We start from the raw sequence: 25,909 nt of genomic DNA, 5'->3' as shown, positions 1-25,909 counted from the left end.
ACTAGTCACCATAAAGTACTCAAGTATTAAAGCAAATTATTCTTCTGTGATAAATAACTGCTGGTGGATTTTCCTGGGTGTTTGGCTAAGCTTCAGAAGCCAGCTTATCTGATGAATCCCTTAAAAATGGGTTGCTTTTCCTGTGACTTTGCTAGTCCCAAGTGCTGCATACCTTTTAGGCTGCATGTGAATATGTCCACATTTTTGGTAAAACCTCCCTTTAGCTGCATATCTAGTCCTGACTATCAGGAATACATGTGTTTTTTTTCCTCTTCTTCTATTTCATCTTGCTGCTTGAGAACAAAGGCATTGCATTTAGGTTACGAGGCAATCTAACTAATGGCTAAATTAGTGGTATTCAGAGGATACCAACTAAAGCTAAATTTGTATTGATGTTTACAGTTTCCATTAGATTTCTGGATGACTAAAGAAACCAATTATTAAGCTGAAATAATGAGGCCTGATACTCTCATGACATTCTACCAGCCAAGACTGTGCTGAGAGAAGCACTATAAAAGTCATCCGAGATTATTAAAATCAAACAAGCCACAAAAAAGAAGAAAACCCCAAGCCTATATATCCCCATACGTATGGGGGTAAAATATACCCCCAACTGTATTAACCTTCCAGATAAATAAAATGTATCTTCAACAAACCTGTATTTGAAGCTCAATTGCTTTCTCAGAGTGGTCTCAGTCAGCCATAGGGTGTTCATGATTTGCCTGTAACTCCATTATTAAATCAGTTTCTTTGGTTAGTTTTAGTTGGCTTTAACCTTAAACCCTAAAAGAACCTGAAAGGAAAACCATGTTTTTCTTCAGTTTATTAGAAAGGGTCTCAGAGTTGCTCCTTTCTCTCGGCATCATTCTCTGAGCCACTGATTAGTTAGCATCTGCTAGGCTCAATTAGGTCTTTCCCACTGTGTGTGTAGGGAGTAGGAGACTTGGACATTTTCAGTGAAAAGTCTTTGTCCTTCCTAAATTGGATCCATTTGAGTTATTTGTTGGTATTTTTATTTGAAGGAATGGAAAAATGAGGCTCTAGCAGAGTACTTCATGGCTCAAAATGAATGCTTTCCCCCAGGAAGTCTTTTTGAAATTTTCCTATTGCGAGGAAGCAGGGTTTGTGCCAGTACGGACGTTATAAGTGACATATGCACATATTACACATTACAGGTAAACAGGCTGAGGTTATATCACCTGCCTGCAGATTTTGGGAAGGGGGTGCATGAATTCCCATCCGGCGGTTTTCCTTTCACTCCTCATCCCACCCTGCAGCACGTGGATTATGAACTGGAGGGTGGGTGTCCCACGTGGGCCACCGCGGCGGAGGCCAGCGGTGATCTCTGTACCCTCGTGTCCATTCCCTGGCAGAGAGCCTCGTGCGGGAGGAATCCCATCCCTGCCACGGGCCCATCTGTGGGAACAATTAGGCCTGTGGAAATCTCCGGCTTTGTGCACACTATTCATTGTGCTCCTTTGACTTAAAGGCTGCTTTGGTTTGTGTAATTTTACAAGCTACTGAACCAGGACCTATTGATATTTAAAAAATAATTAAAACAGTCAGAGTATTGAATATTAAAATGCTGCCTTTATGCAGTATCTACTTTTCATATTACAGAGTAAGATTTTCACTCTACTTTTGCTATTATGAATCCATTACATGTAAATGAATGAATACTATTGTTAATAACCATTTACAGCATACAGTGTAACAGCTCCAAAGGAGCTATTAGAGTTTACTGTATGCTGTGAATATATATGAAGAACAATACACAGACCTCAGCTAAACTGTAATGAGCGCATTGACATAACGTCAGTTCTGAACGAAGCTCAGGCTCTATAGCATGTGAATGGCAAAACAAAGAAATTCTAAGTCCAGGCTCTGCTCCTTTAAATCACCCAGCTATGGTGTTGTGTGATGGGTATCATTACTGTTAACAGTTCTGCAGCATTGCTTGTAATGGAGTAGACAATGATTACCTCCCTACTGCTGAGGATGGTGTTTAGTTTACGGTGTCACCTACCGTAGTGCTGGGATGGCCCTAGCATTTGGGTTACCTAGCATATGAGCATGCGATGCAGTTCCCCTGCAGAAAAAGAAAAAAAAAAAACGTTTATGGAGAGAATTATAACTTTACGTATTTGATTTAGTGTATTGATTTAGGTAGACCAGAGCCTAGGCTTTATACAGGTAGGTGCATTTGTGCCAGAACGGTGTTACGAGAAAATGTTTGCTATATATACGTGCATGTCTGTACCTTAACGTTAGCAACACCCTCAATACAGATGTAGTTCTGAATAAATGTAAAGATGCGGTACATTTAATGCAAGCCACTGCAGTGTAAATTTCCGTTTGCTCCTAATATGCACCTAGAGATAATTTCTTCAGAGGTAGGATACATTTTGTCTCCTTGCTAATTTGATTCTAACACTCCTGTGACAAACTTTATGGTCTACTGCTTAGTCATCAGCGCGGTAGTGGACTGTTCAGCAGGAACTCAACAAGTGCTCAGCAATTGCTTCACTTGCTACATCCATTAGGCTGACCAAGAACTTACAGTTCCTACTTTTTCAATTATATTTTGTGTTTTAGTTTATTGCCTTTGGTTGTAGCCTTAATCTGTTCTGGAAGAGATGTACTGAAATTCTTCATGTTCATTAACCACACTTAGGAATTAGTGGAAATTGAAAATGAAACGGCTGTCCAAACTGGGTGCTGGCTTTTTATTTTCATTTTTAGGGCACTTATTCCTGGTGATGATCCCAAACACAACCCGTATTATTGCTAGTTGCCACAAAGCTGCCTGAGCAAGGTCACCAAGGACATCCTCCCCCTTTAGTTTCTTCAGAGCCAGCTGTAGCTCCTGGAGCAATGCTGGCTCCAAGGCGCGCTCCCTAACAAGCAGCCCTTGTGCTGCTTGCTTTTCCAAAATGCAGGTAGAAAGCAAGGTTTTGATCTTTGGAGTCCAGACACACTTCTCAAAAAGGTAGTCAGCTCCAGAGGGGTAATGCTTCCCAGAGTTTTCTTACTGTCTGGAGCTGCATATCCTCCAGAAGACAGTCCTCAGCTGGCGACTCATTGAAATCCTGGCCAAAATAACATTTGGAGTTTTAAGTAGAGATGATTTTCTGTCAGATGGAAAGGGTAAAATTTCCTCTCTTGTGAAATCACAACATGAATTAAGCTGTTTAAGTCAAAAAAAAAAAAAAAAAAAAAAAAAAGGAATACACAAAGCAAATATGAAGTTTATGTTAGAATGAGAAAACCTCAGAAGTTAGACCGAACTGCCTCCTGTTGCGATTTACATTCCTGCCTCCTGGCTTTAAATAACCAGGCATTGAATGGAGGATTGGTGAAGGCGCTAAAAAAAGGAAATCTTTTTCTAATTTGAGTTAGTGTGACGAAGAGTGCTACTTCTTTTGAAGGCTGCCCGTGTTTCCTTCCTTCCTGCCCCGGCCACTCGCTCCCCGCGCGATGTCCTTCTGCAGCACACGGGCAAGTGCACAAACCGCGCTAGACCCTGTATAGCACAGGACTGTTACCTTTATGATATGTTATCTCTAAGGATAAGCAAAGCTGTATATGTAGGAGGAACTGGTATATAAATTAATAATACTAGTGAAGAAGAACCCCAAATTAATGGGGAATTGGTAGCCGAAACACATTACAGCTATTTCCTCAGTTCTTCCCTTTCAGCAGTTGGACATAAACTAGCCAGAGCTTTTTGGTCCTCAAGCTGGGTACCTGAAAGAGTAAATTTACCAGAGAAAAAGATTCCCAGGGCCTCCCAAACAATGCTGGCTTCAAACAGTGAACGGGCCTGTACATTTTTGTTTTCTCCTGTTGTAATGCAGCTTCACACCTGCATATTTTTGTTGAATATGTGCCTCTGGTGCCAGGGATTAACGTCTCCAGGCCAGAGTGCAAGTGAAGTGATACAGCCGTGTGGCCAAGGTCCTTGAACAGCCGTATGGAAAACAAACAAAACATACCTTTTGGGTTGGGTGTTGGTGGAAAATAAAAGATAATAAATGTACAAACACAAGCTTGCCATTTTGAGCTTTGATTTTTATATTCCTGGGAGGTATCAAGAACAGGTCTAAATAGTTAAATTCACAGTAAATCTGTTCTGTGTCTTTTGCTCAGGTTTGTTGAAGGTGATAAATTAAAGGTTCTCCTATTTTTAGCATGTATTTCTGGTGGGAAGGTGCTAGCTCATACCTTCATGCAGTGTTCGTAAAGTTTACTTTTTTGACATATGCTTAGGGCACGTCAAATAAGCACACTGTTGAAGACCAAAAGCTAAATACCCAGCTTTACGGAACAGCACTATTGTCTTTATGGCCCCTTAACCACTGCTAGTGTTCTACTGTGCTGGCATCAAGCGAGTTTTAACGAAGTGGGCTGTCCGACAACATGAGGCAATCAACACCCTGAAACTTGTACTCTGCCTTCACTGTTTCTCCTCTCTAATCCAAAACAAGTGGATTGTTATTTTAATATCTGTTTTCTAAGCACGTCTCCTTTAATTAGGTCCTGTACACTTCTTAGATTTGTTTTTTTGCCAATATTAAACTGTTTTCTGTATAGCAAGCAGATTCCAAGGCAGATGTCCAATCCTTTTGAATTTTGCTTACTGATTGTAACAAATTTATTACTTCTTTCATGCAAACATACAGCTAAATTCTTTTGTTGAGCCACAGACCTACACTGAGTATCTGTAAAACCACATCAGCACATCAGGAGCTCAGAAGAAGCATTAGTTGTAATAATTTCCTCTGTATGGCATTTCCATGCATTTTACTTCAGGCTTCTGATTCTTGATCTCTTGCATTTCTTTGGCCCAGAATCTGGATCAAGTATAAACTTCACTTTGTTATACGCATCTCATTCAGAAAAGTCTGAAGAAAATTGGTTTGGAGGCTTCTCAGACAAACCGAACACCCAAGCCACTCATTTAGGCTGTAAATTAAAAATGTATCAGCAGAGAGTCAGAACTAGCAAAGGGGAGAGGTAGTGTATGGGAGGCCTGGATTTCATCAGAGAGGAGTCTTTTAATAAATTTACTAGTAGATATGGGAAAGATGTAGATACCTAAATATATTAAGATCTGGTATAAATTCCTGGCATAGAGGCTGATGTAAATAATTGTATCAGATACTTGTACTAGCCAGTCCCAGCTGTTGTCTGCTTTGGCTCTCAGACAACTTCGTTATGCTCAATAGATGAGTGGAATGAGCATAGGCAGGTGGAATCGGACTCTTGATTATTATTCTGCTGTCCCTAAGTAAGAACTTGAAAAAGCAATGTCCTGAGAATGCATTTCCGATTCCTTTTGAAGCTAGAGTAATCTTAAGAGATGGGTTCCCCAAGGTCCAGGTCTTACTTCCACGGTTTGAAAAAGTCTCCAAAGACCCCTCAGCCAATGCTGTAATTGTCACCTGTCTGTGTTATATTAGGTTTTCCATATTATAAGGTCAAATTCTATGTCCTTCATATAAGGCATATGAGAGACACTTTTTGAACTATTTTTGGAGCAGTCTGCTACTTTTCTAAATACCTAGGACCACTGTGAAAATCAGCTGCAGTTTCCCCTTGGCATACACAAAACAGGTCTATAGTGATTGTGTTAGACTAACTGCACATGCAAAGAGTAATTTACAGTAGACGTGCAGCGATTTGACTGGCTTTGTTCAGAGCTGGAGAGACCCCCACGCAGCGCCGTTCCCAGGGCCGCCCAGCTCCCCGAGGCTGCCCGTGCTTGAAGCGCTCCGTGGGCAAACACACACACACATATTCAAGGAGCCTGCTTGAGTGTTTAAAGTTACACATGGGGTGAGTGTTTGCTATGTTAGGACCATACTCAGCCCAGCCAGGTTGTGTTGCTGTCAGACAATTAACTCTTCAAAAGAAATAAAAAAGAAAAAAAGAAATGTGCCATACAGGCCATCCTGTGTGTTGTTTATACATACTGGAAAGGAGGACAAAGCACATGCACTTTACAATTAACAAGAAAAGTAGTTATTTGTTTTCTCAACTGTCCCTATTAAGACACTCTCAACATGCTGAGAACCTTTAATTTATCACCTTCCTGTGCTTGGGGCTTTATTGCGCTCATTGCTTAAGCTAATGCAGGTGCCTTGCTTTGCAGCTGGTTGTGCTCTTACTGATGGTTGTAGCTTACGTTTTTCAGCTCTGCCCTTATTTCTTAGACCTGTGAATTGTTGCTTCAGTTTATTTCATTTGCATTTCTCAGTTCTGTATCATTTTATTGCTGCTTCTCTGCTGTGGCTCTGAAGGACAAAAGACATTTATTCCCTTTGCCCAGCAAGCTTTAAAGCTGATTCTCAGTATTACAGTTGTTCTTTGTTTCTTTATAATGCGACATCATCTATTGTTTACAATCTGTTCATGAGCCGCAGAGACTTGATGCCTTTCAGAATGAAATGCCTTCGCTCTTTCTAAAAGTCTCCTTATGTATCTATGAAACACTGAGTATCCTGGTGGTGTTCGGAAAAAGGAACGTGATTAGGACAGCACGATGGAGAGGAAGAAAACCGTCAATCTAAAAATGGTTTCTCTTGCTCAGCAAATCCTCTCTGTATCCTGAATCATCTTCTGATGGTAGGGACACAGAAAGCTTATAGTAATCTTTATTATACCTGTTAGTACTGCAGAGTCAATATAACTCTGAGAGCATAAGCTGGATTTTACTTTGACTCAGATATTTTGATATCTAGAGCTTAAATCTGGAAAGAAATTTAGACATGAAGGGTGGAATTTTAAGTATCAACTAAGTGATTGAGGGCCTATGTTCTATTTTCAGGCATGACTTAGGTACCTTAGGAACCAAAATTTCTTGGCATTTTCAAATCAATAGGACTTTACAGATTTTTTCGTTTAAAGATAGTGGTCTTATAGCTGTATGGTGAAGGTATGCTGTTTAAAATTAACACCCACAGTGTTGGGGCCAGGAGTTGGGACCTCACAGAGTTTGTGTAGTGGACATTAGCAGGAATATGGTATAGATTCATGTTAAATTATATTGAATAAAGTAATGCTGAGTTCCAGCCATTCTCATACAAATACATGGAGGAGAAAATTAAAATTTTACTGCAAACAATATGCTAATATGGAAATTAAGGTCATAAAAGGAAAGGGAGTATGAAGAAACAAAACAATCAACTTGATATTAATTTTTTTAATACTAAAAGTTACAGCTTGAAGACTCAAAGGGCCTTTCAGAGCTGGAATGTGAGCTGCTTGCATTTTCATGAGGCCAACTTTAAAATAATGTCCTTCCTGATTAGCACAGTGAGCATCATTGCATTTAATTGGGTAATGACCTCTGCTTAGTGAATGTTATAAACTAGAGTGAAATTTGAAAAGAAGTACAATAGCAAGCTGCAGTAATCATGTTTCTATTGGTATTGCCAATTGCAGATCATGAATGATAAACATTAAACCGCAACATGTAAACAGTTTTTTCCCTGCAGAATTTAGGCTCAGACTGATCACTTGTCTCTGTTAATATGATTTGTCCTGGCTATTGAAAACAAGGACTCCTCCCTCCCCCGATATCTCTTCTAATGTAATTAGCATCTAGTCAATAATGTTCAGCATTTCATTTTACCGCTTTAATTAACAAATTCAATTTGTTCAAACCGCTGTGAAAACAAATTAAAAGCCCAGTGAATAAAAACCTCTAGTGCCAGAGATATGTCTAAGGTGTTCACCAACTCTTCCACTATTAAAAAAATCTTCCTTTGTAATTTCTTCCCCCCTTGAAAATGACTGGGATTTTCCAAACTCGCTCTGATTTTTGCTCCACTGCAGGAAGTCCAGGTTAGTTGTGGCAGGGTTTGTCTGGATTTGCAATGGTGAAAGAGATGGTTTCACACCCGACACCCAAGTCCTGTAAACGAAGCCAGGTGTTCCTCTCGTGGTGCGCAAGCTGTGAACGTCGAACACCTCTTTTTAAGCCTTCCCAAAGGTTCTTCATTGCTCTTCAGATTTCTGTGCCTCTCTCCCAGTCTGCACCAGCAAGTCACAGCAGGGTTTTGGCGTAAACACCACAGAGTCTGTACTGCTGCGGCCACCTCCAGGCTCCTAGGTGAGTGGTGTTCGGCCAGGATGGAGTGGCTGCCCTCCGCTCTGGCTGTGAGAGAGCCAAGGCTTGGTGGGCTGCAGCCCCCCGAATGCTGGGCTGCCGGTCTTCCACACGAGAGGTGCTCCTGGTGGCGTAGGGGCTGCCCGCGTGGGGCTGCTTGGTGGGGCCTCTCTCCCACGGACCTCCTGCCCATGGCTAGGTGTCCACCACCCTGCGTAGGGCCTGTGCCTCCAACGCTGTCATGCTGAGGTTTTTATTTTTTTCCCCCTTTTCTTTTGTAGATGAGAGCATTTATTGTACAAACATTGGCAGAGCTCTGAAAAGGTTGAAACAATACAGATCGGGTTTAATAACTACTGTAAATGTCCCGCAAACTCGGTCAACAGAGCGGAGTGTATTTATATGCATGATAAACACAAACATGCGCGACCCCCGTACGGCTGTTTGGAGGTCGGTCTTCGCTTCCTGGAGAAGGTCACTGGCAACTGTGGGCCTTCTGCCAACCTGCAGCATTTAGCTTTGCAATATTCATGCAATGGGTTTTTAATATTTACAGCTTTAGATTTGACACAGCTCTCCTTATGTATTCTGATTGCTTTGGCTTTTTCCGAGACCTTCCTGAGGTGGCTGCTGGAGGAACACATTTAAGAGAGTAAATGTTAGCTACTGAGCAGAGCCCGGGTTGGCAGCCACGGCTGCTGGGGCCACCTTCACACCTCTGCCAAGAACGGGACCTCGAGCAAGGTAGTTGGTTCAGATTTGTGTGCAAATAGTTGTGTAAGATGTACACCAGTTGCCTGTGGCATTGCTTCATTGGGATGCTGCGGTGTGTGCCACCACCGTCAAGTTCAGGTTGAGAGTTTGCCCTCAGCTGGGAACTAAGCTGTGTCTCTCTCCTTTATATATTGCTGTATAACCTATATAACTAATATCAGGGAGATTTCTTTGACAAATTTGGTTAACATTGGCTGTTGGTTGCAGTGGTATGGAGGAGACTGACAGACTAGAGAGGATTTTTACACAAACCTCACTTCCTTGGGCCGCCAGGCTAAAAGAGCCCTCTGATCTGGGGGCTTCCATTCACTGTGCCCTGTAGGAGACTTGCTGTGTCCACATTTGTGAATGTGGAGCATTTGCTACTGCACTGAGTTCATCTTCATTGTTAGATGTTCTGAAATTCATGAAACGACATTTGAGCATCTCATTTGGAAAATCTGTGATATGATCACTTATGAGACTATTCGCTAGAACTTCACCTGTTTCTTCACCATACAAGAAAAATAGTAATATTTACTTCAAGCAGAAGTACTGCAGAAGCTAAAGTCACTGAAAACTAAAATCCTATGATGAAAGAGAATATGAGATGAAAAGCACAATCATGTATTAATGTAAACAAATGGCTGCAAGAGCTTTCTGAGATCCTCAAATGGAGGTGCTTATAAAATTAATGTTCACATTGTCCACTTTAATTTCTCTGCAAAGGAGTCACCAATCCCTATCTTTCATCTAAAATTACCATTACAATGTTTAGTGACACACACTGGTGGCGTTGCCTGAGCAAATCTGTGTCTAAAATCATTGCAGCTCTGCTCAGATATGTATAGCTCATGTCTGTCTGTCTCTCTCGGTTTCTTTTCTTTTTTTCTCCCCCCCAAAATGTAACCACATGCCAAATGGTATAAATTATCCAACCATCTGTCCCCCTTCTTCAAAACCCCGAGGGAAAATAGATCTGAAGTGTAGCTCATTTTCACCAAAAATGCCAGTTGTAATAGATCCTCGCTTTTGCATCCACTCAGCTTGTAACTGGTGGGAAATCCCATAGCCTTAAAATCCTGGGGTACCTACTCAGAGCTTCTAATTAGCAGGTGGCCAGTTTTGCCTCTGTTCAGTGATGGTAGCAGCTCCTGGACCTTCTGGCAATTTTTTTCTCACCTCTGACCAGTAGAGGAGCTCCCCCTGGCTGTTACTTCTGCACCACTTTTGAAAAGCGGCTGAACTACTCGCATTTTCCTGATGTTTTTTATGAGATGTAAATAATTTTATCTAATTATATGCCCCCCTTAATTTTCTGTCCAATGAAATAATAATAAGGACATTTATTCTGTTGCATGAGTCAATCTGCAAATCAAACAGCCTGCACATTATTTCCCTGTTGGTTGAGTATTTGAGTATCACTGCCCTGCATCTGTGTGTCCCCCAGTCTGTCTTCCCGACTTGTCAGCTGAAGCTGAAATGCTAATTGAAATCGAATCGCCTTGTCAGTGTGTTGCCACTGTGCTGCTCTCCCTCTGGTGTACTTAGCTGGTGTGATCGCTAGCTGGGAGTTAGGAGCCTTTACACTGAGGGATCAAAAGTGCAGGTGAGATATTCTCCTTTCTTACTGCTGCTATCACATCACAGAAGGAGCAAAACTTGTTGCACCTTGTGCTCCTATATAGACTTGTACTGGAGGCATCCTCCAAAGTCGTGTCTATAAATCAGTCTTCTGCTTTACTGCTTCCAAATGTGGAGGATCAGCATGAGTGAAGCCAGCTGACTCTGAAACAGTTCTGAAATCCTGGAAATTTCGTCTTTTTAGTTCTTGTTATTCTTAAACGGGGAACTCATCAGCTATGCTTCCAGATTGCTCTCTAAAATACTGCATGCTCTTCAGATTTGAAGAGATCAGCAGAGTCAGATTTGAGGTAGAAGAACTTCAAATACAAAGAGCCTTCAAAGATGTCTAGTCCTGGTGGCAAGGTGATATATATATTGTATTCCTAGAGCTTTACAGCTGAGGTGAAATGAATGAGGTAGCGTTCCGTACATCTTATATAAAACTGTTATCTTTTAAAGGAATCCACATGACTAGTCTTTAAAATCCACAGAAGGTTGAAAACTTTAAATGTTATATTCGGAACCCCATTATACTACTTGTATCACTTTAGTAAGAAGGTCTTTCTTCACTGTTGTGTTAATTTTATGTGGCATGACATGAATAATACACCTATAACAGTACACTCCAAGAATTTGCTATGGTCAGTAAGATCTGCCCTGGTGGAATACAAGGGTCTTAATGAACCACATAATTCTGGCTCATCCCCAGGATGTGAATCCAGATGAATTTTTCATCAATATGAAACTCATCTACTCATATTCCTTCATGGCTACATTTATACCTGTAGTCTCTGAGTGTGAGTGAAGTGTTATTGTAGTGGTGCACAGGCATGCACACTTAGATTTTTAAATTTCACTTTGGTTAAACTGGCACTGTGATAGGAGCCCAGTCATTATAAAGACAAGTATATAAGTAGGTGTAGAGAAATTCATATGCATTTGGGTATGTCAACCTGTGTTTTCCTTTGAAAATATTTCTGTTGGCTCTGTAGAAAGTAGGTTAGCTGGCACTGTTTACCTTGCTAAAGAAACAATTTCCAGATAGTATTTTTTAGTAAAATCGTGGTCTTCTAGCTTATCTCAGTGTGACAGCTTTGCCAGTTCAGACAGATTAAGATCTTTCCAAAGTACACTGGATTGGTGACTATCCAAGTACATGTCATTAGGCAGAAATGAAGGACAGATACAGAAAGATGTATTTTGACACTCCGATTTTTGATGTTTTTTTCTAGGTGACTGGTCCTGAAATAAATTTTGGGTATTAACTAAGTGTATATAATTATTCTATGACTAGATCTTTTTACCTCTGGTATCTTGTAGATCTGTGTGCTATGTCTGCTAACCCCACCAGGATAACTGCGGTTCTTCCCCCGTCTCCCCTGGACAAGCTTCATGAGATACACTGGGCAGAAGAAAACAAACTATGGCTTGTCCTGAGCTCTATGTTCATGATGGTTATCCAGGCATTGTTGCCAAGCAGAAGATACAGAAGATGTAGAATTTGATGTCGGAGGAGTACTGAGTTGGATCTTTGCCTTCTGTAGCCTTCAGTTTTCAGGAGGAAAGTAGTAGTTTTGGAGACATTTTTCTTTCAAATGTCATTGACCATCAGGTTTAAAAGCTATTTGGTGGGCTCTAGCTTACACTGACAGAGGAATGGATTGTCCATGCCTTGCTTCCTTAAAAGGAAGGCATTTCCTGCAAGAACAGTATTTGAAGCTTTCCTCTAGTGTTAGTCTGGCAAGAAATGTACAATCTGTTTGCCTTAGGTTTGCTATCTGTAAAACAAAGATAATAGTACACCTCCAAGGTGTATTGTCAGGATTAATCCATTAATTTTTACAAAGTTACTTTGAGCTCCCAAGATAGAAGGCACTGAAACAATGCAAAGTATTATTCATACTATTATTATTTTATGAGTCATGCCAAGACTTTCCTTCCTCTTCATAAAAATTCCAATAAGATCTCATTTCTTTATCCCACAGAGATGTTTTAAGTTTTCATATTTCCTCAGGAGCACACTACAGTTGTTGGAGTGGCCAGTTCATTTTTCAGAGAGACTGGTTCAATGTCCAGTTCCGTTTTGTTCTTCACTGTGTTGATATATAACTCTGTAATTTGACAGATGCACAAAAGATTGATACCTTCCAACTACCTGTGGTTTGTAACGTTAACTTGGTAATTTTGCATTTCTACAAGCACAGGTTAATAACCACTGTACTGAAGCTGAGTAATTTATGGACTTTGGGGGTTTCCAAGTTTGGAGAGATCCTTAATAATACATTTTCAAAAAAGGAGAACTGATTACCTGTAATTGCTGTTTTATGGAGATATCTATTCTAATAATTTCAATCTGTGTAGGAAACAAGGCACAACAGGAGTGTTACATAGATAAACAGGGATGGATGTGGGGTTGTACAGGCAAGATGATAGTTCTGAAACAAATGCATTAGCATAAAAGCAGAAATCTTAGCTTGCCACTTGCCTAACCAGTGCCAGATTGGAGTGACTTGTAGCTATCACTCAGAGGCAGAGGAAGGTGTTAAGAACATGTTTAAATGAGAAGACGGTGGCAGCTCTACAAATTTTGACAGTCAGTTTATCCTAGGCACAAGTTCCTTGCTCTTTGTTCTTCACCAGCTCCCTAAGGGCTCGATTTTCAGAAGTGCTGAGCACTTTCAGCTTCTATTGACTTTGAGTGGGGTTTTAAGTGTTCTGCACTTGTGAAAATCATGCCCAACTGGATTAGCACAAAGAGGTTTTTCTTTCCACATCAGCCAGAAATCTCCTTTCTTCCTACTTGACTTTTTTTCAGCAACACATAGTTACTGTTTCCCAACACAGGCAAAATTGTATTATATTATGTATTTCACTTCCTTGTTGTCTTAGTCAGTGACTATGTGTTGCACTTTATTGTGCACTTCTACCATTTCTCATATAGTCAATGAAATGAGAGAAGGAAAATACCTGCTAGGTCAGCTCGTCCATGTCTCTAGTAGTACAGCATTTTTCCTTTCAATAGGTTGTGTTTTGTCCTTCCTGGATACTGGGGATGTTCTCTTTTGAGGTTGTAGTGACAAATGCTCTGCATGATAGTTTATTTTTCTTTCAAAAAGAATGCGCATATTTGGAAAAAAAAGACAGTAGTAAGAATATTTTTAATCCTCCCTCCAAATTGGAAAAAAGTATACTTTTTTATTCTACAGATGGTTCTTCTTCCTTTCATAGCATCATCAGAGGTCCTGGAGGCAGCAGCTGTCAGTAGAAATAGGGGTGTAAATGCACAGTTCTTTGCAGATTATATTTTGATCTAAAAAACAGAACTGTGTGATAGAGTGATCTTTTTCTTTCTTTATTTCTGTTTTTTGCTGTTTCATGGCCTCTCTTTCTCATGATTTCTGGACACTTCTCCAGTTTGGCATGTGACCAGGGATGCAAAATACCCTAAAGAATACATCCAACAATGTGTTTTAGTTCCACATCCAAATATAGCTTTGGCCACCCTGTTCCGGAGAAGTCATTGCAATAGACATAATGGGCCATAATTCTGCCATTAAATCCAGGCTGATGATAGGAAGAAGTGTAGTCATTCCAGTAATAAAACTGACTGCCCAGTACAATATAGGCTTTCTCCCTCCCCCATCTGTATTAAATATAATTATTGGAAGAACGATCTCTGGATACATTTCAATAAAATACTTGCCCATAGTACCAGCTTTTGGGGCAAAATAATGTTGTCTGTTCAAAAAGCCCTTATAACAACAGCGGTCCTTTGAAATCCTTGTTACTTACATGATGAATCTCTCTAAAATTTTCTCATAGAAAATTAATATTCATTTTCTTAAAATTTTCATTGTTGCATCTATTAAAGATATAGTACCTGAAGACTTTTGCTTTTATTATTATTAGAATGACTGACTAAAAACTGGAGGAGGAAGGTAACCTTTAATTTATAATCTCCTGCTCAAGAAGAGGTCTTTTTATAGTTACATTCAGGTCATTTTTTTTTTCCTGTGGATCATCTATACTATTAAGTGGGTTTTTATTCCAATTTAGGAGACACTTCGTCTTTAAACCTGTACTTACATTAACTTTTGTACATGGTTGCCCAGGCAACAATGTAATTGCATGAAACAATGGCATTCTCCTATGTACCATTTATGGCAAGTTTGCATTTGAAAAAACTTCTTGTCTTATCATCAAAGCAGAATTTGTAACCTTCTGACAGCTGAAGGAATGTTCAGGGGCCTTGATTCATATTCATTTTCCCTTGTAGTTTTAATGGGTACCGTCACCTTTCATTTTCAGGGTATTTCTTTTTTTCCCCCATGATAGTTACTGTTTTACATGAAAATTCTACAGCAGGCAGGAGAAACTGATTAAAAAATAGCTCCAAGAAAAGGCTGCAAGCACCATTCTTCTCGCTTGTAGCCTGTGAAATTGCCACTGTTTAATTGATCTTCTATAAGCTTATCTTTCCAGCGAGATGTACCATTATTGTACATTAATCAGTGCCTCCAGACATTATCACTGAGGTAACCAAGAGCTAATCAAGCAGGAAGGGAGCTGGCAGACGCCAAGATGTCACGGATGCCTTGCTGGGTATGAAGTCTGTCGGCGCTTCGGCTTCCCGAAGAACCTGTTTGCGCTGGGCTCAGCCTTCGCGTAACCTTGTCGTAGCACCGCAAGACGGGGCGAGCACCCCGAATGCCAAGCAGGCGGGCCGCGCGGGGAGCCTGCGCTCCTTGCATCCCCTGCGTGGCAGACAGCAAAGTGACACTGCAATAATAATAATAAATGACGCTATTTAAGAGTAAACAAAATGTTGACAAGTTGATTAGTTTTTACTAAGCATCAGTTTCCAAGGGAAGAGAATCAAGCAAGGCAAATTTGCACAGGAAAATATTCAAAATATATTAATCAGTCATTGCAGAGTGCCACTAGAAATTGCATTTCCCCCTTTTAATTGATTTTGTTTTATATATATACATACAAAAAAACCCCACCTCTGAATTTTCTTAAATGTTATTGCTAGCAGCTAGATACCATCTCAGGGAAAAAAAAAAAAACCCAACAGAATAGAAAAACAATAAAGAAGTGTACTGGATTCATTTAATCATTTAACTAAAACTACACTTATTCTTGGAAAAAAAAAAGTGTGACACTTTACTGTCAATTGACAGAATCTGTAATTTGGGACAGAACGGAGCCTAAATTGTGAAGGGAAGCAGCTGAGGCTTTGTGCAGTAGGTCTGTCATGTGAGACTGGTTTCAACTGCTGGCATGTCTGGTCTGCTTCTTGCTTGCTGGCATGTCGATGCCTCGATGGCATTCTTTAAATATTTCCTCCTACCATCTTGCTGGTGGTAGCAGAGAAGCAGCTCGAGCGCTGGCATCAGCAAGGTGAAATTGCACCGATGCAGGCCTGTTCGCCAGTCTGCTAGTGCCGTGCGTGCCTATGGTTGACCCCAAAGATACTGGAGAACTTGGGGCCTACACGCGGACCTTAATCGTACCCCTTCTTAAACTCACACATTATGCAACGGAACAAGAACAAGAATGTATCCCTTAAACAAGGGTAAAAAAGCAGCTGAAGGGTGGGACCGCAGCTCAGGTTCGCCAGAGGCACGAGGTTCAGCGTCTCTGATCTCACTTGCACTCCTTCTTCGCTACTTGGAGGAGCCGCGATGCCGTGTTTTCTCCTGATCTGTCTATAAGTCACTGATTTCCATCTAAGTTCCAGATGCACTTGAAGGGGAGAATTACTTCTGGCAGACATAGCAGGCAAATTCACTGACACAGAGTTTGACTTTGGAGGCTTTTTTCTTCGAATTTTTGAAAGTCAGTATATTTCCTGTGCTGGGTTTTGTTCCCATTTACCAAGAAATTGTAAATTGAAGAAGTAAACTGTGAAAGCATTAATAAGCAGATTCTGCTTATAGTTTTCACTTCGTAATTCTGCTGGCTTCTGTCAACCTATTCGAAATATAAGCAGGTAACAGGTCAGAATTTGCCCACTGAATACATATACAGTGAATGTAAAACACAGAGCGAAATTGCCTACTGGCTTACATCCATGAACAAGAAGGTGTTTTGCCAGAAGGTAGTTTGACTCATTATAGCTAGTAATTTGGTTATTAATAAGTGGGAAAATATTAGTAATCGTTGCTAAGCTTTATTGATCACATTCTCAAAACTATTACTTCCATTGTGCGGATTTTGTCGTGTTCTTTTAAAATACTCTTTTTTGATTTCAGTGAGGATTGTACATTCATGATGGTTTGCAAGACCGAGGGCATGAATGAAGATGTTTTTTATTTGGGTGGGAGGGAAGGATTGGTTTTGTTTAATTAAAAAAAAAAAAAGAAATAGAAATACCGCAATGGGATAAATGTTTCCCTTTCTGAATATAAACATCTTGGCATCACCTCGCTGTTTATTTTCAAAAACTGCCTAAGTTTTGCTTCTATATTTATCTAACAGCAGGGGATCATTATCGTATGACAAAGTTCTACTCCACTGACATTATCTCTTAATTAGAATTCATCCTTTCCTAGCTCCACGTGGGCAGCCCCTGGTTCCCCCGCGTCCCATGAAACACCGGCCTGGTCTGCAGGGAAGGGGAACAGGGAAGTCTTCTCAGATTATTAAGAGCGGTTCGATAAGGTGCCTGGTGTGGAAGAGGTCTCTTTTATTCTATATGGGCATATCTGTGCAGACTTGCTGATGAGGGCCAGCCTCTGCCCTCTTTTGCATCATGCCAATGGCCTTCAGGTGATGTGCCAGGCCAGGAGGGACGACAGGGAGTGGAGGAAATAAATTGGTTGTCTTCCTTAGGAGATGAAGAGAGGAGTCAGCTTTATGGCTGTGAAGGTAGTGGGGCAAGCAGAGGTAAAGAGCCACTGGGTAAGGTGCTCTGCTGTGTGCAGTGATTGTCTCTGGGAACGTACTCCTGTTTCTGTTGCTAAAGTTGGTCGCTATTTTCCCACGACTCTGTCCTTAGAGACAAAGGCACTTCATAGCTACTGATATGTATTTTCTTCTCTCGGGAAGTATGAGTAGCAAATGTTTTAGTCCCCTCACAACTGCAGATAAGCGGCCTGACCCCGGGAAGTATGTATGTGTTCAGGTGTGTTAAACAAAAAATAGTGTAAATCAGTAAAGTAGAGATGTTAAGGCCAGTCCTCTGGACCTGCGTCATGATTCTTGGTAGTCTGTTGCAGTGAGAGTTACAGCCTCACTAAAAACATTTGAATGTCTGAGCAGCGAGTTCGAAGTGCAAATATTGACATAGGAATCTCGAATAAATAGTAATAGCTCCATTTCCATGTCCTGTGTTTTGGTGGGTAGAAATGAGAGTACTCCTTCCCATTGGTGCTCAGACATACCGTATCCGGAGAACTTTTGGCCATCCCCTACCCGCACTCTGCTGGTGCTAATAAGGGAGCTGCATGTCTTGGACAAGGCAATGCAACACACAACTGCTGCTATGAAGCATCTTCTCCTTTATGTAGTTCATTACAGCAGACGTCCCAGCAAACAGACATAAGTCTCTAGGAAAAATAATAGTCCACCACAGTATGGCAAGAATACTCCCTGCTGCTTTAATATAGACTAGTGCGCATATAGAGAATGCAACATGAAACTCCTAGCCACCAGGCATGACTGAGACAGAAAAATACAGAAACATTCCCTGTACGATTGGATCCTTGTATGTATCAAGAATACCTAGAGTTCTGACAGTCTAACAAGTTTCAGATAACATTAAACCATATGCTTCAGCATTAAAATATTTCATTTTAGGAATTCGTAAGAGACCGAAGGGAGGAACCTTACCTGAACAGCTGTCTAAAATAAGGCTTTGGGGCTTTTTTGCATTTTCTTCCAAAATACATGCTCTTAGACATTGTTAAGGAAAGAACAATGGAAGGGATTGGTCCATGAGATTCATTTACTGTGGCAATTCCTACGCTAGCATGGTTTTTTGAAATGGTTTCCTGATAATGTTTTGCTAGGAGATACCACATGAGAATAAAAGAAAATTCCTTTACAAGTCCCTAGTCTGTAAATTAGCCCATATATAATTTTGCTTAATGTTTTAAAGTGATGTTCCCTGGGCTGCTTTTCACATTTTTATCATCTCCACTTATACCCTGTAAATTTGTACAGATGTTCAAGCCCTTCCTCTGTCCAGAGATGCAAAGAAGAAAAACCACGAAAGATATAAAAGCAAACTATTAGCAAGTTTATTAAATCCAGGAAGTGGTGTCTAATTGAAAAGTTTGCCAAATTTATTTAATGATGTGGTGCTACTGAGAGCTGTTATAACTTTATTGTATTGAATTATGCAATATCATACTCCACTGTAGAACATTTCCTTGGTTCTCATTAATGGTATGATTCATGCTAATATTATATCATTTAGACAGGTTCCTCAAGCAGTGTTTTATTATTATTTGTTAATTTATGAAGCATAGTTGCAGTGTATCGTGGTACTTTGCAATATTAAGGAAGGAATATTAAACAAGCAAATGCACACAGATACTCAGGGATAAGTCGGCTTCTGGGGGACAGTGTGCATAAGGAGACAAAGAAGATAAATTACATGCCCCTCAGGAACATTTGACAGTTTTCCTAAACGGTGTCTTCCCTTTTACATGGGCTCACACTCCTTACAATTTTAGCTTGCATTTCAGTGGCAACTGTTGAATTTTAGCTCCTTTCTGTAACAAAACTACGTGAAACAGGCATTTTGGCTAAACTTATCTTGCCACAAATGGCTTTTCTGAGCTCTGAGTTTTTGATGCTTTTGTTCCAATCTTGGAATTTCCAATTTTCTTTTTCTATTATTTCTGGATTGAATATATATTTTTTAAATTGCCTGCTGTTATAAGCCATTCTTGGAACACACATGTTGTACTACATAGATATGACTGTATATTTACAGTGAAAGTTCAGCTCAAACCTTTCAGGGCCTTGGCTAGCTATAGGCCTGCACACAATTTTCCACATGTAGCCAGTTTGGCATTTGGGACTTGCGTATAATATTCATTTCACAGACTGATTGCAGAAACGTCCTACTTACCTGTTGACCTCTCTTTTATCTGCTTCCCACTCCCTGCTTGTGTTTCACTGCTGCTGGAGCTTTCCTCCTCGCATCGCGTGTCCAAAGCAATGCGTCGTTTTCCATTCTTCTCTCAGTTCATCTGACCTGCTAGAATTTTATTTTCTCTGCTTTTCCCTCCCCAGGAGGACAGGTGGGTTTTCTGACATTTACACATGGTTGAGAGGTGGGGGAGAGTCTTGGGGCTAAGTAAGTGCTTAGAGCTCTGTCTGGTTTTTAGCATATAAAGAGAGACCAAAAAACACCTGCAACATGTAAATATTATTTATACAATTAGTATCCACATCCTGACATAACTGTCATCAGAGCCATTCTCCTTTTGTCCCCTCTGATTGCTGTGTTTGTGACTACAGAAGACATTTCTATGCTGTTTTTTCCAAAAGCCATTGGTATTGCTGGTACTTGATATTTAAAGTGGGGGACTGTGTTTTCATTATGATATTTCACCACGAGAAGCTGACAGCTGTGTGAGATGCTGGCTCCACTGGAAGGCTATGACGCTGCCCCCCAAGGAGGGGGATCCTGCGATCCTGATGACTTTGAGGAATCTTTCAGACATCCTGGGTCTTCACTGTTGCTTCTCATCACCAAATGAATTTACTGAGACATCAACTGCTGTGACTCTGTGTTGGACCATTCAAATTAATCCAGCTCTGGATAGGGCCTTTTACATTTATTTGCAGAAAGAGCATATAGGAGTGCAAGGGCAGGCCTGGACCCAGTATGACAGGGAGAGAAGGTTGGATGCTGAGACGCACGGAGCAGCTGGGCTACATGACACAGGAAGCTGCTTCTCATCTTCTGATGCTACTGAGATGGCTGGAGAGAGCAAGGCCCTCCTGGTTCCTGCTAGAGATGCCCATGGCAACCCTGAAATTCCTCAGCCAATTCTTTATTTCCACTGTTCTGTGGTTGAGAAGGCACTTGGGAGCGCAAAGCTATGCAGATAAATTTTACTTTGGTGCATTTTCAGTGGTTTTTGAAGAAAGATATGAATTTCCAGATTTCAAATCGGCAGCAGGTCACTTGCTCACCTCTGCACGTATCTTTCTCTACTTTCTTGCTGAATATAAGTCAAGATGTATTTTTTTGAAGAAGCGTAATTACAGAACAACATGCAACTTGTTCAAGTTTTGGAAAGAAAATAAAATCTGACGAGTAGGTTGATTTGAAACTCAACCACCTCAGTGTCCTAGAACTCTTGCTGTTAGATTCATAAATTCAAAATATTTATTAAAATAATATATATATACTAGTGTAGCACAGAAATGGTTTTCACATATAGAAACTTAATGCATCTTCCAAGAGAAGCCCTGTGCCAACTTTGATCTCGTATGGTGCATTTTGCTTTCATTTAAGGAAGGGAAAGCCAAGCAAGTATCTGAGATCTTTGTGTATTCATCATATAATGCCAAACAGTGAAGTGCTTACACAAAGTGTTGCACTGAACATAGCAATGTTTGTCTCCTTTCAAACACTGGCTGTTCCTAAATTCTTCCAATTCCATTTGCTATGAAAGAGAAGTATTAAAAGCACAGATTTTTTTTTCTGTTTTCAAGTTCCCCATTAGTGGTCATTATTTTCCTGCTTTTGTCCTTTTTTTCCCCCTTGCAATTTTGCTGTGAGTGATTCTCTCTGTCATCTTGCCGTAAATTGATTAATACTGCCCACTGATGCAGTGCACCACATGGCTAATATATCAGTTAAATGGAAACAGCAAACACCACCTGCTCCTTCAGGCAAATGGCACTTTGGAAAATGGAATGTGTAATCAATAGAATTAAACCTTAAGCAAAGCACTGCAAACAAATCCAGGGGCAAGGTCTTTTTAACTCTGTGGTAGGAAAGATTTTTCCTTTTATTTTTTTTTTTTTTAATGATCTATTTGGCTTTCTTTCAGTATATCAATTATTTTGCCTGTGATATACAGTATTCTTGCTATAACAGTTCACAATACAAGCCCAGATTGCTTTGATGAAAGCTCTGTTTTTTATATGAAAAGTTTTATTTGGGTCTGTTTCCCTTTATGTGCTGGAGATTTACAGGACCAATTCTTGTCAATGGCAATGATAGGTAATAGGATAAATCCTTCCCATTGATGGGGAGATAAGTGCTGCTTGAATTTAACTTCCAAATCTGCTAGAGAGTAGCTAGCATTGAGACATTTGCCTTGTTCATGAGCACTTTTAAAGATTAAGGCTTTGGAGAGCAGATGCAAAAGACACACAGAACTTTTCAGCTGATGTCAGAAAGGTCTTTCCACAGTAAATATCTTTTAGAAATAACAAAACTGGTCAGCTTTAGTTCCCCAGTGAAAGAGTGAAATTCTAAAACGAGTTTTTATGGCGAAGGACAATAAATATAAAACAGTAGAGGACTCTTGGCATTTGCATACAAGGAGAGAAAAAGCATAATCTCTGTCAAAGATAATTTGAAAGTAATGTTGAGATTGGGCAGGAAGGCAAGTCATCGCCTGGGAGACTCCAGGCTGCTTAACACAGAGTGTCTAGTAACTATTTTGGTTCAGCAAGCAGTTAAGGAATATGAACTCTGTGCTTATAAGTACGCTCCTGGCATCGGAGAAGGCTCTCAGAAACCTTCCACAGCCAAACAGCGCTGATGGCTCCAGACACCTCGGAAACCTGGAGATGAAAGTTCAGGTAAAGCTCTTCTTGCACCATATTCCATACCTGGAAGGTGTTAAAAAGCACTGCTGGCCTGGACACATCTGTGAGTTTGTTTAGGCATATATTTTGTCTCAGATAAAGCTTGTTTAAAAAAAAAAAAAAAAGAATAAGGCCAATCATTAGTACATACCAACTGACAAACAAGTAGTCGGCTACAGTTACATGAAAATAGCCCGGGTCTATCTCGCTGCTGCTTCTAACAACTCACAGCAGACTCCAGTCTCTGTTTGTGGTGTGCTAGTAATTACGTTCTCGCTGGCAGGATTTAGAGTTTGGTTGCCAGGGCCCGAGCGCTGTGTAGCAAGTGTTTTGGTAATGAATAAAGACGGCAATCAGCAGCAACCTGAGAGCTAGCTGAATGAGACAATCTGGCGGGCACGGAGGGGGTCCTGCTGGCTTGCTCAGATGGGCAGCAGGCAGGGATGAGATAATTGATAGGAAAGGGTAATGAAAGGAAAGGAAGTGGGAGAGGGGAGACGGGAGAACAGATTTAGAAAATAGACAAAGATTTTGACCTTAAAGCTAATAGGCTACTTAGGATATTATTTTATAAAGACCAGCAGAAAATGAGCTGGCAGCTGAACGTCAGTATAAAATAATCTTTTGTGTGTGTGTGCGCGTGTGGCAGGGTGTGTGCGCCTGCACGCAGTGGGCTGGGGACGGAGGAAATCCCCATGTGCAGAGCTTAGGTGATTTCTAGGAAATGACAGAAAAGACAAAAATGGTTTTTTGTAGGTTCTGTAGCGCTGCAATGTTCTCTTACCCGCACAGCTTTTTAAAACACATCAACCAGGTCTGGAAGTCTGGTGCTTAGGGAGGAGAAATTCAAAGGCGAGGCAGAGGTATGACCTAGACTGACTAATGTAGATACAGAAGGGTTTCATGCTCTGGAAAACTGAGTCCTGAGCTGAGGCTTACTGAATTCAGTAAAATCACTGATTTTTAAATTATGGTAAATTGACTATTTAGACTTTGAAACACTAAGCTGATATTTGTCTTACCATCATCAAAATTAGGAAAATCCCTATAAAAACAGCAAATTTTCAGTTGTGTGACCTGAAAAGGGGAAAATTTTAAGGATTTCAAATGAAGTTGTATATACTTTTGTTTGCAGATGCATCATTTTCTTAGCCTGAACTCTTGCAACATAAATACTCTTTTAGCCTTCAGGCCTGGAAAACGAGGGGATGAAATGCTTAGTCACAGAGCGCAAACTCCTCCCCAGACACAATAGTCAGGGTTACTGGAAGGGAGCACTTTCCTTATCGCTTTGCATCCTGCTGACGCCAGGCCTGCTTCCTCACATGCTATCTTGAGGGCAAAGGAAAGGATTAACTTTGCATTGCTGTTTCATTGGATTTTTTTTTTTTTTTTTAAGAACGACCACAGGGGTCAAGGCACATATGTAGGAAGATGGCAGTATGAACCAAGTGGAGATGTTTTATACTTGGTGACAGGGCTTTGTTTAGATCCTCTTGCATATTTTTAGGATACATTTTTGCTTAGTATTTATTAGCCCTCAGAGCTAGGCCCGTAAAGGTTTCTCCTCAGCAGTCCATCTATTTCCTTGTCTATTATTATTTTATTTTTTAAAGCACATTATCCCTTTTACTACCAGTCATCAGACTTTCAGGTATTAGGAAGATTTCAAGAGACTCTTTGGTAAATTACTAACTCTTTGGTAAGAGAAGTAGGAGTGTGTGGTTTGCTATGCCAACAGGGCTGGGATCTTTTCAGGTCTCATAAACCAAATAATCTTGATCCAAGATAGTACTTGCATGGGAAACCTCAGTACAGCACAGGGATTTTGGGCAGCATACTCCTAGTGATTTGGTAATTAATGCTCCACTTCTGAGCTGATATGAAATAAGGTGTTACAAAGTGCACAGTAGTGCTAGAAGTTCTTGGTTTTGGGCTGAGGCAAATCAGAATTACTGAATGTTTGCTATAGAAAATGTACTCTGCTAGCTTAGCCACAAACGCACAGTTTTCCTGCCCAAATTTCAACCAGAAATGGTATTCTTCGCTTTCTGGGATTTTGACAAAAATTTGTGCTGCGCTATTGTGTAGAGTTCATTAGTGCAATGCTTCCCCAGAAATATGGAAACATAGTAGTGATAAACGAAAAGATTCCATGTAGGATTTACAAAGTGCCTTAGGATCCCTTGCAATAAAAGATGCTATACAAGACATTATGATTGGCAGTAATTATTAATTAATATTGTGATGTTCCCAATCACTTTCATTTTGCTTGGAGCTGTCTCAGAAAACTCTCTTTTACCCGCTTTACCATATTGCTGATGTGACCCACATTGTACCATCCTTCTTTCCAAGACCTTTTGAAACATATTATAGATGCTCTCCAAGCTCTTCCCTAAAAGCTTTTTAATTGAAATGTTGTCATGCAGGCGCTGTATTTAAGATCATTTTGTACTTTGATGGCTTTCAAACACCAGCTGAAAGTGTATTACAAATATGGAGGAGGTAAGCAGTCTGATTTTTGTGTGGGCCTCTTCCAGAAGCAGCAGAAAGTGCTCCATCTAGTGCTTTTCTCGATGTGTCTGGATGCTCTAAACATGTTCCAGTTTCATCTCCATCTTTCAGTATTACAAAATAAATAATGAGGTGGTAGTGACTTCCTGCAAGTGTTATTGCCCAAATTATACACAGGGAAAGGATGACTTGTTAACATAAAATATTACTTTAACTTGTGCAGTGCGCTTGGATGGCATGCCACGCTTTGTTCTCAGGAGCGTAGCAGGGGTTGTGGCTTGGATCGTTACTTTTTCGGGGAGGGGACTGTCACCTTGGTCTGCGTTTGTACAGTGTTTAGTGCTGCCGAGTCCTGTCTTCTTGTTGGTTCATTACAGTACTATGAATTATTATTAAAATTAGTAATATTTGTGGCTTGGTAAAATGATTTCTGCAACTTAATTAAAACTATTCTCCAAATGTTTTTATCTCATTCAGTGGATGCCTGTGTAGAGAATTTGTGGCTTTTGACTTGCAGAAATACGTATGTTAAAAGCTCATAAGCTGTAAGGTAGTTCAAATATATTTTCTTGGGAATGTGGATCCAGATATATTAGTCAGGAGTCCGGACTGGATAATTCAGATTCAGACAGGAAGAGGGAAAGATACATACTTAATAGTGACTTCATCTCAGAATAAATGTTCAAGCTATTTCCTTTTGCACATAACTCAGAGTACTGTAAAATTCAGCACAGTAAGTAGGCGAGTTACAAAACCGATCATCCTCTCTATTCCGATTTGTAAGTAGAAGCTTGTAACACAGTAAATTACAGTATTTAAGACAGTATAAAAGCTTCTTAATGATAAAAATCCAAACCATTGAACTTAGAAGAGAAAGTTATTTATTATGCTAGGGCAAAATGCTGTATTGCAGTCCAGAAGTGGATTTATTCATTCTACAGCTTTCTGTTGTATATTCTTTGCACAGGGTTTCCACCAATTTCATCTTTTGACCTTCCACACGTGAAAAAGCATACGATATGCAGCAAAGATCAGCCACTGCAGATAAAAAATCTGCAATGTTGATTAGACAAGACAATTATTCATTGGGCCAGATTCTCTGTGGTGTAATTT

General features: G+C 40.3%; 1 protein-coding gene across 1 annotated transcript in view; it reads left to right on the top strand.

The window, feature by feature from the left end:
- The window catches only part of LOC112985226 (AGBL carboxypeptidase 4), a 588,669-nt gene that overhangs the window by 52,427 nt on the left and 510,333 nt on the right, over positions 1-25,909 (top strand). The window lies entirely within an intron of this gene.

Source organism: Dromaius novaehollandiae, chromosome 8, assembly GCF_036370855.1.
Source record: "Dromaius novaehollandiae isolate bDroNov1 chromosome 8, bDroNov1.hap1, whole genome shotgun sequence".
Lineage (NCBI taxonomy): Eukaryota > Metazoa > Chordata > Aves > Casuariiformes > Dromaiidae > Dromaius > Dromaius novaehollandiae.
Note: the sequence above shows the minus strand (reverse complement) of the source record. Positions and strands in the feature narration are given on the sequence as shown.